We start from the raw sequence: 14,180 nt of genomic DNA, 5'->3' as shown, positions 1-14,180 counted from the left end.
TCTTAAATGTTTTGGGTTTGTTATTGTAGGTGTTTTCCTTCTCTTGTGTTTCTTGCCTAGAGAAGTTCCTTTAGCATTTGTTGTAAAGCTGGTTTGGTGGTGCTGAACTCTCTCAGCTTTTGCTTGTCTGTAAAGGTTTTAATTTCTCCATCAAATCTGAATGAGATCCTTGCTGGGTAGAGTAATCTTGGTTGTAGGTTTTTCTCCTTCATCACTTTAAGTATATCCTGCCACTCCCTTCTGGCTTGCAGAGTTTCTGCTGAAAGATCAGCTGTTAACCTTATGGGGATGCCCTTGTGTGTTATTTGTTGTTTTTCCCTTGCTGCTTTTAATATGTTTTCTTTATATTTAATTTTTGATAGTTTGATTAATATGTGTCTTGGTGTGTTTCTCCTTGGATTTATCCTGTATGGAACTCTCTGTGCTTCCAGGACTTGATTAACTATTTCCTTTCCCATATTAGGGAAGTTTTCAACTATAATCTCTTCAAATATTTTCTCAGTCCCTTTCTTTTTCTCTTCTTCTTCTGGGACCCCTATAATTCGAATGTTGGTGCGTTTAATGTTGTCCCATAGGTCTCTGAGACTGTCCTCAGTTCTTTTCATTGTTTTTTCTTTATTCTGCTCTGCAGTAGTTATTTCCACCATTTTATCTTCCAGGTCACTTATGCGTTCTTCTGCCTCAGTTATTCTGCTATTGATCCCATCTAGAGTATTTTTAATTTCATTTATTGTGCTTTTCATCGTTGCTTGGTTCCTCTTTAGTTCTTCTACATCCTTGTTAAATGTTTCTTGCATTTTGTCTATTCTATTTCCAAGATTTTGGATCATCCTTACTATCATTATTCTGAATTCTTTTTCAGGTAGACTACCTATTTCCTCTTCATTTGTTAGGTCTGGTGTGTTTTGACCCTGCTCCTTCATCTGCTGTGTGTTTTTCTGTCTTCTCATTTTGCTTATCTTACTGTGTTTGGGGTCTCCTTTTCACAGGCTGCAGGTTCGTAGTTCCCGTTGTTTTTGGTATCTGTCCCCAGTGGCTAAGGTTGGTTCAGTGGGTTGTGTAGGTTTCCTGGTGGAGGGAACTAGTGCCTGTGTTCTGGTGGATGAGGCTGGATGTTGTCTTTCTGGTGGGCTCGTCCACGTCTGGTGGTGTGTTTTGGGGTGTCTGTGGCCTTATTATGATTTTAGGCAGCCTCTCTGTTAATGGATGGGGTTGTGTTCCTGTCTTGCTAGTTGTTTGGCATAGGGTATCCAGCACTGTAGCTTGCTGGTCGTTGAGTGAAGCTGGGTCTTGATGGTGAGATGGAGATCTCTGAGAGATTTTTGCCGTTTGGTATTACGTGGAGCTGGGAGGTCTCTTGTGGACCAGTATCCTGAAGTTGGCTCTCCCACCTCAGAGGCACAGCCCTGATGCCTGGCTGGAGCATCAAGAGCCTTTCATCCACACGGTTCAGAATAAAAGGGAGAAAAAATGGAAAGAAAGAAAGAAAGAGGATAAAATAAAATAAAATAAAGCAATTATAATAAAAAATAAGAAAAAATTAACAATAAATTTATTAAGAAAAAAAATTTTTTTAATTTTAAAAAATAGATTTATTAATTTTTTATGCTAAAAATAAGAAAAAAATTATTAAGAAAAAATTTATTAAGAAAAAAATTTTTTTAATTTTTTAAAAATAAAAAATATGAAAAAACTTATTAAAAATTTTTTTAATTTTTTAAAAATAGAAAATAAGGAAAAAATTATTAAGAAAACATTTATTAGGGAAAAAAAATTTTTTTAAGTAAAAAAAAAAAAACAGAAAAAAAAACGGACGGACCTAACCCTAGGACTAACGGTGAGAGCAAAGCTATACAGACAAAATCTCACCCAGAAGCATACACATATACACTCACAAAAAAAGGAAAAGGGGAAAAGTTAATATATCCTGCTCTCAAAGTCCACCTCCTAAATTTGGGATGATTCGTTGTCTATTCAGGTATTCAACAGATGCAGGCACATCAAGTTGTTTGTGGAGCTTTAATCCGCTGCTTCTGAGGCTGCTGGGAGAGATTTCCCTTTCTCTTCTTTGTTCGCACAGCTCCCGGGGTTCAGCTTTGGATTTGGACCCGCCTCTGCATGTAGGTCGCCTGAGGGCGTCTTTTGGGAGGTCTGACGTCTTCTGCCAGCGTTCAGTGGGTGTTCTGTAGGAGCAGTTCCCCGTGTAGATGTATTTCTCATGTATCTGTGGGGAGGAAGGTGATCTCCGCGTCTTACTCTTCCGCCATCTTGCCCCTCCCCATCGATTTCTGCTTCTTAATTTAAACTTTGGCAGCACAAAGGAATGTCTAGAAATTCCTCGGAAATCTCTCTTTTTCAGCCCTATCCCTTTCTCCCCATCTCTCCTCCCCACCCCCTCATTACTGTGTTTCACATAAATATTTCTTTATCAAAAATAGACATAGTTTCTTAAAAGGCCTTCTAAGAATAAAAAAAGAAAAAATTGAAAAAAAATATTAAGAAGCTTTGAAATATGAGAGTAGTATTTTTATATTTTATCCTGTATTCTCTCCTCTACCACAAGAATAGAATTATGTGTGTGTGCCTATACACACATACACACGTGTGAGTGCACACACACGCATGTAAGTCCGTTGGACGAGGTCTACAGTATATACACCGTGTAACCCAACCTTTGCAGAGCCTTTCTTTCAGCCATTCACGTGGACTCAGTGCCCACCCATCACTCCTTTTATTGTGGCTTTTCCAACTTGACTTCTTTATTTTGATCTCTTGGTTGGTTAATTTTATTATCAAGTGGTTCTTTTCGACATGGGCCATGGGTATTTATTTTCTGATTTTTCTTCCTGGATGAGAATGCCTGTCTTTTGCTCTTAGTCTCAAAGGAAAACTGATATATTGTCCCATTGTCTTCTAGCTCAGAATATTACAGTAATCCTCGTACCACGATTTTCCACTTACTATTTTGGGGGCTGGACTTTATTATGAATTGAACTCCTCTCCCAGGAAGGCACACGAATGCCACGTTGCCCACACTGTTCACGTTGGGAGAGACCACCGTAGCCTTCTTTCCACTTGAGGGATGACTTAGCTGGGTATGATATCCTTGGGTCACATTTACCTGTAAACTTCTGGAGGTGTATCACACCAGGTTAATTTCATCCTCGACTTTATGCCTGTGTGTTTGAAAAAAGATTTATACTTAATTCTTACTTACATAATCAAGATATTTCTTGGTATCTGTTATTTTGTTCAAATTTGTTAGAATATTGTGTGTCATTATTTTTAATTGTGGTTTTTAATGCTTTCTTCATGTCATAGATACTTCCTCCTATTGTATCTTTGAAGTTATTTTATTTCCTGTTTGTTTCTACTTCCTTTGATGATGTTAGGTGGGTTTTCTTCCTTAGCCATGCCAGTTATCCTTATCCTGGACTGTCTTTTTCCGTCCTGTCTATTATCTTTTTTCTGACTTTTCTGATCTCATTCCCTCTCCTTTGATTTCAGTGTGATTATCTCAAATCTTCTATGTCAAGAATTTTCTTTTAATATGTATCTGCTCTGATAGTTGCTAGTCCTGTCTGACTTCTTGGTTTTGTGATGCTGCTATTTTCATTCTTAACTTAGGTTTTTACCTCTGCAATTTGGAGGTAGGGAGGAATTGCTTTTACTATTATCTCCTCTCATTTTATTATGATCAAAAGAGGGATATAGTGGATATAGCTTTTCTCTACTTCTCAACCCAGAAGCCTGATAACTTGACATTATTTTAACCAGAAGCCTGCTGAGTGATTTTTGAACAAAAACACTATTTCATGTCATTTTTTTCTAATGTTTATTATTTTTAGGCCAGCCCTTGACAGCAAAGTATTTAAATAATGTTTACCAAAATTTTTCAAGTTTTTCATCTATAAAAATACATTTATGACATGATACCATTATCGACCAAAGTGCTTCTGTTTATAAAGCACTCTGATACTTAAAATTTTGAGTAAGTGTATTGAAATATCCAAGGTGAGTTATAGAGACCAAAAAAGAAAAGAGGCTGTTCTTACGGGTAAAACAGAAATAATATTTTAGAATTAATTGAAGCATGGCTATTTTGTCTTAGAAGCTGTAGAAGTCACCAGGGCTCCTGAGTTTGGCAGCAAAAGCAATTTGTTTTTTCTGTATTTCTCCAGAGTATTTACAAATTTAAATATCCCCACAAAATTTCTGTCACTGTTTCAAGACCAGGAAGCGAGGACAAAGTCTTGTGATTCAGGACTTCACAGACGCAGATTTGAAGGGCAGGAAGATCACTGCAGATGCTCCTGGTCTCAGCGATGGCCTTGCTTTGAGAAGTGATGGGTGTAAAGATTTGTTTGAACTTAAAAAATGGTAATAAGAATGAGGAAAATCGACCCCACTCTGAAAGGCGTTCATTTTCCTGTGCAGTAGGTATTGGACTTGTCATTTGTTCCAGGGACGGTGCCGAGTCCTTTGCAGGGTTTCTCAGCCTCCACCCATGTGTTGAAGGGGGCTGCTGTTATTACCCCATTTTACAGATGGAGAGTCTGAGTTCAGGGTATCAGATACGGCTGCAGAGTTAACGAAGGGTGAGTCCGGGGTTCCTTCCTCGGCAGTCGGGCCCCAGAGCTCTTTTGTGTGTCACTGCATTTGAGAAGAGACCGTGTTATACAAATGCAATTTTTCCTGCTGGTTTTCAAAGAACATTTTCAGTAGTTCCTCAGGGTCCTTGTGACCTCATGCTATAATTAAGGGAAAAGAGGTCCTATTGAAATGGCCACAGTTAACATGTTTAATTGAACCCATGATGAGAAAATTATCTACATGAAATGGATGACTTTCTGTTAAGAGAGTCAAGCTTTGAAAGAAGACCAGGTTTGAGTGGGACAAATATCAGGAAAAATTATTCAACAATTACTTATGGAATCACGACCGTCCGTGTGGCCTGGAGGCAGGTGCCTGGAACGCGGACAAGGTCGGTAACAGGTGAGTGTGTCTGATTTCCCTTCCTGGACACACAGGTGTGGAGGGCGGTCCCCACGGGCTGGTTGTAAAGTGGGGCCTGAAGCCCAAGTCCGGTTACTAGAGGTGATGTCCCCCAGATTCCTTATTATTTCTAAAGGGACAAGAAAGGACAAACCAGGGTGAGAATGAGAAGTCCTGAATGATAACAGGGAGGGCAGTTGATGGGAAGAGATGGCCCCGGGGGGGTTCGTGACAGGTGACAAGGGTGAAGCCTGCTGCGGTGGGGACAGGGTCACACACACGCCTTCCGGCCACAGAGCTGGGACCAGTGGGCCAGGCCACACCTGTCACGTAGGTGTGTTCTGTGCTCCTCCAGCTACATCACCTTTTATGGGGACCTGGATTCCAGCTAGCTGTCTGAGGGGGGATGGACAGAGCTCGGCAACATGGCTGAGCCAACCAGCCCAGAGCCAGTCCCTCCGCGGCTTCACCCCACAGCGCAAGGGGCCTTGTGAGGACCCCCGGGGATGTCCCAAGGCCAAGGAGGTCGGGGGAAGCACAGCTATGGGCGACACTTTCCAAAGGCTGGGTCTCGGGCATCTGTCACCCTCGCGTGATGATGGCCGTGGGGCGGCCGTTGTGTGCGTGTGTGGCCGCGGGCCCAAGGTGTGTCCCCGTCTTAACTCCGCTGTGGCCTCACCTTTTGGTGAACACTTGTGGCTGCTGGTTTTGATAAAAGCGTCTGCAAAAATGTTATCTGTCACATCACTGATCAGCCCAAGGCTCAGTAAATCCTGTTACAGACGTCATAGCCCAGGCTGCTAGAATGAGGACTCTAAAATATCTCTAGTGGATGGAGTGTTTCTTCGGCCAAATAATTTTCTAGCAAATCCATCTCTTTTGGCTTCTATGACTGTGTAAGAAACCACTTCAAAATTCAGCGGCTGGAAGCAGTAGCCGTCGATTTGTCATTTCCAGTGACTGAGGGTGACTGGCTCAGCTGTGCTTCTTCTCTGTGTGTGACCGGGGCTGTGGTCACCTGCCGCTTTGACGGGTGGGGGGGACCCAGACGTCCACCCACAGGGCTGCAGTGACACTGGCCGTCAGCCAGCACGTTATCGAGGGCTGTCGACTGGGTCACCTGCGTCTCCTCCACATCACCTACCACCCACGAGGCTTGGCGTTGCCACATGGTGGCTGGGTTCTAAGTGGGACCCAGTGGGTTAATAGTTACATAACATTCTAGCAAAAGATGATCCACAGGCCATTTCTCAGCTGTGTTTTTGTCATCATGTTTTAGTGAAATTATGTTTTTATTTTGGTGTGCTCACCCCTCTCTGACCCCCCAGGTTATAAACTTTACCAATACCAGAAATATATTTACTTCAACTCTTTTATACCCATTTTTTATTTTTTGTGGTGCCTGGCACAAAGGAAGTGTCTAATACACATTAGAACAGAATTGACATTTAGGTTGTTTGCAGTTTTTTGGCTTTTACGATGTTAAAACAAAAACATAATTTTAAAATTTCCTCTACTAATTAAAATTTCCCTAGAATTGTTCCTAGAAATGAAAATACTGGCTCAAAGTATATGCATGTTTTAGACTCTTGCTATGTATCTCCAAGTTAACACTTTCCCCAGGGCCTGTAGGAATTTATATCACCGCTGGCAAACACGAGAGAACTCTTCATAGCAGCTTAGCCAGCACTTGGCGATTTAAATTTTGTCTTTTATCTTCATGAATTTGATAAGCTAAAGTGACATTTCATTATTGCTTTAACTTGCATTTTGGGATTATTGTTACGTACAATATAAAGTAGGTGAGGTCTAGCTTGTTAAGTATACGTGCAGTTTTGGCATTGGTGTGGTGGAGTGTTACGTTCATATAGGGTAACTTAGCTTAGAACTGGAAGAGACTGAGGCAGTGTCCCAGAATCCAGATGTGTGCTGGGGCGCTTTGGGTCTTAGATGATCTGACGGCTCGTACAGAGTCGTCAGGTTGTACCCACGCCACCCCGCCGAACCTCTGGGTCCACCACCGACTAGAACTAATCTCACTTTCTTAGGAAGTTACGTGCATTTTCCAGCCAGTGCAGAAGCTTTCTCTGATGCCAGGCTGCCGCTACACCAGCAACTTGAGGCCCGTCCTGCAGCACTCTCTGCCCTGCTTTGTAAGAGCTGCTAGGCACAGTCTTGTCCCTGGTCGTCCCACTGTTGAGACACTGCCATCACGTTTTATATCCTCCAGCTGCGTCAAAACATGGGCATCACAGAGTGGCTGAAATTCGCGGGCACAGTGCAGGCAGGAGGGTCTGGGGCACCACCAGGGCGTGGGTCCTGATCGCAGTGGGGCTTACACAGCTCTTCCCGCGGGAAGCTGTGCAGAGCCAGCCATTCGCCACGGGCAAGGTCGGTTCCCTGGTCTGGGCCTGCCCCGGCTGGACAGGCGGGGGCGCGGGGGCAGCCTCGGGGGGGCACACACCGGGCGCTCTGTACCCCCCGTGCTTCTCACGGGTCTGTAACCGTTTCACGATCCAACCCTGAGACAGTCTCACCGGCACGCCTGCAGGGAGTTCAGAGCACACTGGTTGAAAGCGGCTGGTGCCCTAACAAGTCGGCATCCTTTCTGCTGCTTCCCTAAGGGGCATTTGCGTGCACTCATGAGGGCGGCACGGTTGTCGCCCTGCCCGGGGTGGAGTGACCTGCTTCCCTGTGCTTCCCGCTCAGAGGGTCACAGCTGCAGAGAAGGTCCGGAGACCCAGCGCCCCTTCTGTAGGGCAGCCCTTCAGGCGTCTGGTGCCCGGACCCTCTCCCGTCTGGCCGGAGCGTCCTCACGTGGTCGGGACTGCAGACCCCATGGCTGTGACAGTCTCTGCGCTCACACTCTTACCACGTGTCCCTCTTGGAATTTGGTGTCCCAGGTAAGGTTTTCTGGGAGCGTGCTTCAGATGTCTGACAGCCGGCATGATTAGGAGTTAGGTTTTAATGGAGAGCAGTGGAGATCGCAGAGAAGTTGGGCCAAAACTGATCATGTGATGCTGCGTTTCTGAAAGGTTTGTGCCTTTATACCGTCTGTTTCCCGTGGACATCACGTGTCTCAGGACCTGCTCCATCGTCGGCACTCACATTCCCGCTTCACTACCTCCTCTGCTACTGGGATTCCCCGGGGGCGTCGGCAGGAGGGCCCGGTGCCACGTCTTGCTTGACCGGATGGATACCTGTCGCTTTACGGTCACCGAGGCAGGGATGGGAGGGTGGAGAGAAAGGACGGCCTTTCCTGCTGCCTTTTCGTATTGATGGGTCGTGACCACCTTAGTCACAGACTGAGTCCCGAGACCTGATTTCCTCTTAGAAGGAAAACGTTTCCTTCATTCGCTGCTGGGCCTAAGGACCCAGAGCCGTGCGGTGAAGTGGCCCCAGGTGTGGGGGATCCCCGTAAAGGTGCAGGCGCCGGTCGTGTTCTCCACGGGTGTTTCGGGGTTTGCGGCAGCAAGCACCCTGAGAGCTGGCCAGCTCCACCTCCGCCGTGTGGGAACCAGCAGCAAGGCAACTGATTCGGTCCTGGGGCAAAGTGTCTTTTGTCTCAACTAGAACTGTGATTTTAGGGACAGCGGTTTGGCTTAATTTTGAGCCCAATAACACGAGAATTTATGTTTCTCCGATACTATAGCAAAGGCATTTTAAAAAACAAAATGTGCCATAATGGGGGAGGGTAATACCTATTCTTTGGTGCTTGGTTTTTGAAGAAGTGTTATCCCTCCAGTGGAAAAAAGCCCTCCGTTTGGGAGCTGATGTGTTCTTTTACTGTTACGGATTAGAGAGGCTGTGAATCTGTGCTTTCAGGTTATTAGTTGAAAGTCACAGGACTCTCCGGGCTCGAGTATGTTTTTATGTATTTCCCATTTTTCATCCAGATTGATTAGTGAAGCAGAGTACTGATCTGTCTTGCCTCTGGGCATATTTATTTTTGAAATTAGGAAGCATTTAAGAAGTTCAGGGTCAAGATTTTGATAAAGAGGTAAATGTCAGCAGTGATCACTTAGAACAAAAATATCACTTAAAAAGGTCATTTAAAAATTTGATTGCCGTTAGTTTCTATGAAGACATTAAACTGTTTCAGCTTTCTTTGACACTCACTGATTTTGCAACTAGCATCTATTAATGCGAGAACTGACACCAGTTGCATCGTATGATTTTAACAGAATTATGGTCATATTATAGTAAGATGTGATTTAGCTTTTTAAAGGAATTAAGTGTGTTCTTGAAATGGGAACAAAGTGAGTGTTTGCATATAAAACCGTATTTTCTTATTGATTCCCTGTAATTTCAGACGGCTGTTCCCACATAGGCAACAATTGAGCACACGAAAGACATGATTTTAAGCCCTACGAGGCTGAAGAGACCGAGCCCTCCAGTGGCAAAGGCTGTCCTGTGTAGCCAGGCAGTGCCTCGATGGGTCAGTGGGCAGCCGTCCACGCTCAGAGGCGGGCTGGTGATGCTTCACGGTCAGCCGCCCTGCTCGGCCTCCCCCGCCCTGCAGTCAGGGTCAGGCAGCGCCTCGCCAGCCTTCGAGGACTGCCAGGGGTGGGCACGGGCTCCCCTGGCCCCCTCCTCCCGTGCAAGGACGCTGGTGCTGACGTGGGGGGCCGCCAGCCCCTGGCACCGGTTCTTAACCTGGACGGGGGCCGAGAGGAGCAGGATGTGGCAGAGACCAGGGCCCGTGGGTGCCCGAGGGCAGGTGCCCGGAGCTCCTGGCCTGTCCCGACGTTTCCTCACTGTCCTCGCCCAGCCAGACCCCCAGAGACGCTCGGGGTTGGGTGGGTGGGAAGCCTGTGTCACGTGCCTTCCTTTACATTTATGGGAGTTTTATGTGCTGTGTGTCATTGGCACGGTTGGGGGACCCCTGATGGAATGCCCAGCGTCAGGGGACGCTCTTCTTTGTTTGGGTCCAACGGCTTCCTTTATAAAATGTCCTGTCGCTCAAGCCTCCCTGTTCTTTTTGGTGGGGGGGGGGTCTCCTCATAAGTCTCGGTCCCCGGATTCATTGACGTTGCAGTTCTGTTTTTCCTGCTGCCTCTCACCCCTCCCCTTCCTGCAATAAAATAGACTCACTTCCTGTCAATTAAGCTCCACTCAGAACGTATGTCAAGAGATGCCAGTTCCCATTTTATTAGAAAATTTCGTAGACTTTGGGGAGGTGACCGTGTAATCAGTCTCAGTGGCTCTTCTTTTAATGACAGTTGGTTTGACCTAGATTTTTTGAAGGAGCCTCTATTCGATCGTCATTCAGGGTTAACACCTGGAACAGACCTTACCGATGCTCTGACATTTTCTGCGAGGGTGGATGATGAAGTGGAACTTTTAAAATTCAAGTGAGGATGTTAGCTTTACACACTGGATTTTTTCCAGCTGAAATGGAAGTGGAGGAGGTGGATGGGGTGGGATGGTCATGTCAGCAGGAAGCAGATCCCATGACCCAGACTTAGCCCAAATGTGCCCTTTTGCTCTGCTGGGCGCTTGCCTTTTAAAGAACCAGAGATTCACCCTCCATTCCACCTGCAACCTGGGCCTCGAGTCACTTGTCTGGAAGAGTCTAGTCTTTGCTTCTGTGACCAGGGCACTCTGCAGAGGAAAGCAGAGATTATAATTTTGGAGATTGTCATCTAAACCAGAGCAGCAATCAATAGCAAAGACCCATTTATCTTTTCAAAGTAGCTTTATGGGGGATCATACTTGATGTCAGGTTTTCACCAGTAAGCCAGGGAGGTGCTTGCATTTTTGCATCTGAAGAATAAGAGCATGATTTGCTTTTGATAGAGTTTCCAGGTGCTGCTTTAAATTAAAGAGAGTGTTATCCATTCATTGCTGTAGCTGTCAATGCGCTAAAGACTTATTCATATTCAACAAACTATTATTTTAAAGACACCCCTTCATCGGTTGGTCGCCAGCTGTCTGAGTATGTGTACAGACACACACAGCATTTGGAGGGTCAGCCGTGGGGCTGTTCTCTGGGCTCTGCAGCTCCGGCTCTGCTGAGCGTGATGCAGATGGAGCCTTAGTGGGACTTAAAGAAAGACCGGTGAGAGGATGCGACTTTGCCAGGAGGCACCGCCTCAGGGTGACCGAGGGGCCTCGGAAGAATTTCTCCGCAATTCCCGGTCATGATGCTTGTTTTCCTCCTTCAGAAAGTAGTTCCAGAGGGTCTTGGGGACGTTTTGCTTTTAAGAGCCCCCAGTTAGACCTCAGCAACACCTCAGAAATCTAAACAGAAAGCTCGGTGTGTCCTTCCCCTCGGGGGCTGTCGGGCAGGACCCTCGATGAGCCTGGGTGGGAGAGCTGGGGGACGGGTGCAGAGGGCGCGGCTTGGGGTCTGTGTCCTTGGTCGGGGGTCTTCTGGTTCTCTGGGTGTGGATCCGCCTGTTACTTTTCCCGGACGTGTGCGGATGGACATGTGAGCACGTTCTGATCGCGAGGTCAGCTCCTGTGGGGCTTGTGTCCACAAGTGCGGCTTCAGGGGAAGAGGTGACCTCGGGCTGCTCTGCAGGCTCCGCCCACACAGGCCAGCTCTCCGGACACCATCCAAGTCCGAGGAGGGGTCACCCCTCTGTCCCTCAGGGTGGCCGGGTCCAGTCCAGCACCCTGTTGGCTGTGTAGTCCCCCTGGGGGAGTTTCCCCTCCATTTCCACCCTCGGGGCCCCTTTGACGGCTCCTGGGCACCTCCCTCTCCCACCAGATTGCCCCCCTCCCCGCTTTCTTCTTAGGGTCCCCCCCACCTCTGGAATTGAGAAAGAAAATGCAGAAAACACTCTTGGAAACCTGTTTTAAAATCTGCTACCATCTTTGTGATAGAAAGTGCCCGAAACAAACGCATCCTGGCCGGTGCTCACAGCGGCTGTTTCTAGGTCTCCGTGGTCCTCTCCGCACAGGGCTTGTGTCTGCGGTGAGGACTTGCTGTGAAGAGCATTCGTTAAACACCAGCTGTGTCCTGGCCCCCAAGCAGAATATCATAGCGCCTTTTAGCCTCTTATAAATTGATGAGAAGAAACAGATGAACAGAATGAAGAACAGGGGAAAGAGAGTAGAGACTCAGTGTGCTGGTTTGTGTAGTCGAGACCACCACGGTTCCGCAGGGTTCGAGGCGGGGAGAGCTCAGTGTGTAATCACTCGAGGTGGTGCTGGCCTGAGTCTTGAAGGAAGTTTGGAATTAATACCTGAGGGAGGAGCAGGGCTTTCGGAGAAGGCGGAAGCACCAGGAGGGGTCTGAGCAGGTAGGGGTGGGAGGTCCCCTGCAGCCCCAGCACCCCTCACGGAGCGGCTCCGAGGTGGGCAGTGCCAGCCCGTCCTTGCCTAGAAAACGGGCAGGTGGGGCAGTCACCTTGCTGGCTGTGTTTCCTGGGCCTGCAGATGCCAGGGCTGGTGCAGGGCATCCCCGGAGGCCCTGGGAGCAGGCGGTAGGGACCGGGCCGACTCTGCAAGGTGGACCCCTTCTCCTGGGTCCTCTCCACACCGGCAGGTTCACCCGTGTCCAGACCTCGGTCAGCTTTGGCTAAGGACCGGCGAACCATAGCCTGCATCCGACTGCCTATTTTTGTAAAGAAAGTGTTATTGGAACACAGCCACTCCCACTGTTCTGTGTTGCTGTGGCCGCTTTCCCACTACCGAGACAGGCGGGACAGAGAATGTTACCCTCAGCGGCTAAAATACGTCCCCTCTGGCCCTTGTAGGAGACTCGTTCACGACCCCTGCCCTGACTGCCCCTCCATCCTTATCACGCTTTGCTCTGGTCAGGTGAACGCTCCGGTTCAGACTTTCCCACAGTGACGGCTTTCTTCTTTTGCTGACCTAGGTTGACGGTCAGTGTGTCGGTATCCGAGCTGCAGAGGGAGAAGCATGAGGCGTTGATTTGATCGCAGGGTAGTTTCCTGCGGTTCTGTTTTGCATTAAGTCAGGAAGTCCTCCTGCAAACAAACCACATTTAATACCTTCTCAGTTAGCTCGCCAGCTCTTGGCCGCTCTGTGAGTTGCCTTTGCTGTCGGATCCAGCCAGGCCCCTGTGGAGGTCGACCAGCCGTCCCGGAGAGCAGGGGCTCCCCCCCACGCCCCACCCTGCACATATCGGGCTGTAAGCACACATTCCTCGCGGCAGAAATTAAAGTTAATTCATCCCAAACTGAAGACTCCTTAACTTAGTAACTTGTGATATTTAAGCGAGCTTCATAATTTTCACGTTCATTGGCTACTTTATTCTAGATCTTATTCTTTCTCAGAAATATTTTGTTAATTCAAAGGAAACCCATTTCAACTGTTGCTTCAACTCAAACGTCATTGCTGTTTGGGACTTTGACTTCTCGTCTGTTAAAGAATTGTTTGGTGCCTTAGTTTGTGCGACTTACTTTCCAAACCCTTGAATCGGACACGTGCAAAGAGGAGCAGATGCGGCTGAAGCAGGTGTTACTGAAGACAGTCCTGGGCTCAGCAGCTGAGGCGGACACGCTTCCGGGGAGCTGGCCCCGCCCACTCTCATCTCGTCGGCCAGCGGAGAAGGTCAGTCCCATTCACACGTCTTTGGAGACCATCTAAGTGCATGTCACGCGCCATCATGATTGCCTTAGTTGCTTGCTACCATATAAGCGTTATTCTTTTGTGGCGAATTTGAACAGCTTTTTCATACCTGGGAAATGTGCCATATCACATGTTGCCTTTTCACGCGTGCACACAGGTGGCTCGTACACAGCTCTCACACGTCTTGCTGTTCGGAGCTCAGACATCTCTCTCCATCATGGTTTCCCATCTTGAGATAATTGCACCAAGCTGAGAAGTGCCTGGACCAGAGCAGCTCCACTGCGATAATTCCACAAAGTAAGATTTCACCAAGAATCTTATGTAAAAGAGAATTCTGTCTCTCTGTGTCTTGAGTATAACACTCTCCCCTCTGTGGACGGGGACCGAGAAGAGTTTGCTGCCTCATCTAGTGGTGGAAACCATTTCTGGGTTGGAAGGTGAGTTATTGATACCAGAATTTAGTAATTTTGTGGGACAGTGGCTTCTGCTACTTTGGATTCTACACCTGTTTTACGGACTTTGCTTTGGTGTGATTATATTTATAGAGATGAGTGGAACTGATGTTTCTGTCATATTCTTTCACCGTGAGGTGCTCTGCCCTGCTGCTCCCTCCCAGTGAGGGACAGATGCAGGGCTGGCGG

At 47.3% G+C, this 14,180-nt stretch overlaps 1 long non-coding RNA gene across 1 annotated transcript in view; it reads left to right on the top strand.

Annotated features, from left to right (window-relative positions):
- LOC133081153 (uncharacterized) overlaps positions 1–9,337 on the top strand; it is a 225,036-nt gene extending 215,699 nt beyond the window's left edge. The window contains exon 4 of the long non-coding RNA XR_009698744.1: positions 9,308–9,337. This is a non-coding gene — a long non-coding RNA (uncharacterized LOC133081153). The remainder of the gene's footprint in view (positions 1–9,307) is intronic.
- The last annotated feature ends 4,843 nt before the right edge of the window (positions 9,338–14,180 follow it).

The sequence above is a fragment of the Eubalaena glacialis genome, chromosome 20 (genome assembly GCF_028564815.1).
Source record: "Eubalaena glacialis isolate mEubGla1 chromosome 20, mEubGla1.1.hap2.+ XY, whole genome shotgun sequence".
NCBI lineage: Eukaryota > Metazoa > Chordata > Mammalia > Artiodactyla > Balaenidae > Eubalaena > Eubalaena glacialis.
The sequence above is the reverse complement of the archived record's forward strand: the minus strand, read 5'-3'. Positions and strand labels throughout refer to the sequence as shown.